Source organism: Lampetra planeri, chromosome 2 (genome assembly GCF_965212315.1).
Source record: "Lampetra planeri chromosome 2, kcLamPlan1.2.h2, whole genome shotgun sequence".
Taxonomy (NCBI): Eukaryota; Metazoa; Chordata; class Hyperoartia; order Petromyzontiformes; family Petromyzontidae; genus Lampetra; species Lampetra planeri.
Genome location: NC_136108.1, coordinates 11,293,307 through 11,295,986, shown reverse-complemented (window position 1 = coordinate 11,295,986; position 2,680 = coordinate 11,293,307).

Genomic DNA, 2,680 nt, shown 5'->3' with positions numbered 1-2,680 from the left:
GGCGTGCCTTTGTTTATGTGGCCGAAGCGCCGAGCCGGAGCACCCCAAACCCTCCCCACTCCTCCTCCTCCTCCATCATCCAACACCACCCACCCCCACTCCTCTCCACAACCCCCACCCTGGCCGCGGCATCGTCACCCCCCCATCCCTCCCCCCTCCCTCCCTCCCTACCCCCCTCCCTCCCCCACCTCCCTACCCCCCCCTCTCTTCTTCCACCACGCGCTCCTCTCGCGCTCTCCAAAGCGCGCGCGTCACTCCCTGCCGGGACCAATGGAGCTGCACGGGGAAGCCGGCGACTGCGGTGTGGGTGTGCGCCCGGGTTCGGTGATGGGGGGGTGCGGTGGGTGGGGGGGTTAGGGGGGGGGTGAAAGGGGCGGGGCTTGCTATCGACTCCCATAGTGGTGGTGGTGGGGGGGGGTGCTGGGGAGATAGGGAGGGGGGGGTGTGTGCCCGGTTGTGTGACGCACGCCGTGACGCTCGGTGTGACGCACGCGCGCGCGCGACCCAAAATAGCGGAGGCGGCACGCGAGCGCGAGCACGCGCGTGGCCCCCTCCCCACCCGACCCCTCAACTCCTCCCACCCCCGGCGCGCGCGTGGCCCCCCACCCCACCCCTTCCGTGATCTCCATCCTCCTTCCCCTAACCCCCCACCACCCCCCCCCTGCACGCTCCCTCTTGCATAATCGAGACCGCGCGCGCATTGATCCTGCTCCGAGTGGGACACGTGCGCGCGCGTGTGTGCGCGCGAGAGGGCTATTTATGAGTACGGGGGACGCACGCTCCGTTACTAAATACAACATGATCTACATATATATATCCCACAGGCGGACAAATATAGTTGGTGGCGAGGGTATTTTTAGGGGTTCTTTTAACCCCGTGCCACCTGCCCTGCCCGGCGTCGGCGGCGTGTGATTTCTGCACGATCCCCTCCCCTCGTGATGTCTCGCGTGAGCTACGCGCTCACTCGACGACGATGACGATGATGATGATGCTAACGCCCGTGATACCGAGCTTTTTTTGTGCTGTTGTACCCGATCGGGTCACACCCCCCCTCCTCTCTCTCCCACCCCAAGGGTCTTTGTAGCACCCCTAGAAGGGGGATGGGGGGGAGGGGTGGAGCGAGGCAAAGGAAGGGATTCCCCAAATGCCAGCGCGGGTGTAGTAGGGCACGCACGGAAGCCGGTGGGTTTTAGTAGGTGGAGGTCAAGGGCGCGTTGGAGTGTGAGGAGTGAGTGAGCGAGTGAGCGTTGTGTGCGCGTGTGGTCATTTGCCTGCTTCCTCCGACTCTTTACTTCTCTGATAAAGCCTCGCGCTGACTGCAGCTCTTTGTGAATGGGATTACCAGAGGTGGGACAAAGTCATTGTTATGCAAGTCCAAGTCGAGTCGCAAGTCATCAAATTCATGACTCGAGTCTGACTCGAGTCCAAGTCACATGACTCGAGTCCACATCTCATAGGTGGGACAAAGTCATTGTTATGCAAGTCCAAGTCGAGTCGCAAGTCATCAAATTCATGACTCGAGTCTGACTCGAGTCCAAGTCACATGACTCGAGTCCACACCTCTGGCCGGATTACCATGAACATTAACGTGTTTCAGGTATTTCTTTATTTTGTGTACCCATTCACAAAACGTCGCAAACGCACGTGTATATATTTGGTAAAGTAAATATAAAACTGCACTATTGTTCTGGTTTTAAGTAGTTTTTTCTCTCTGTAAAATCTCTTTTCACACACATCTTAAACGCGATTATACAGGACTTATTCGTGTGTTCGTATGCTGAACTTCTTTCGCACCGTATGTAGCCCACCGCGCTCATCGGAGGTGCGCTAATCAAGGAGGAGTTGCAATACCTAAAACATTTTGACTTGCCGACAAACATTTAGAATGTACAAGGTCCACCTCCCCCTGATGCTAACGAGTTGAGAAGACGAGAGTGTATGTCTCTACTCTATGCTGCGCACTCATGAATACGTTATTTTGCGTACAAAGGTGTTATTTGATGTATTTTAACCTCTTCTTGGTTCTTTCGGTAAAGTCACGTAGAATGGAAATAATAAAATAATAAAATAAAACATAATCAGATAATTCTCACGACGTTGCTTGCGTTGTGGCCGAAACGTGGTGAGAATTATTTTATTATGTTTTATTTTATTATTTTATTATGTCCATTATACGTGACTTTAGCGAAAGAACCAAGAAGATGAATCCCTGCAGTCACGAAAGCTTTAAATCGGTATTTGAACCTATATGTAAGGGTCATCTATACATCCACTGCTGGATGAAGGCCTCCCCACGCCGTATCGGCCATGGGGGTTGTTTGACCATACTTCACCGCGCTGGTCCGTGCGGGTTTGTGAAGTGGTAGACCAACCACCGGTTCAGACATCACTCTCCACTGGGGATAGCAGTGACCGGGAATTGGACTCGGGTCGCCAGATTCATAGCGCGGTGCGCTAACCATTGTGTCACCATTGTGTCTATATAACGAGTCTTCTTGTATCGTATACAATTTCAATGGAATTACAACGTGATTATGTACGCTAAAATCATTCAAACTATCCAGGACTAAAAGTGTGGCAGCTAAGAAATGGAACGGGTCCAAGAGGATATCTCCCGGGGAGATGGAGCGATGAAGTCAGCTGGTCCGCAGGTGCTGAGACGGATTTTTATATCGCAAGG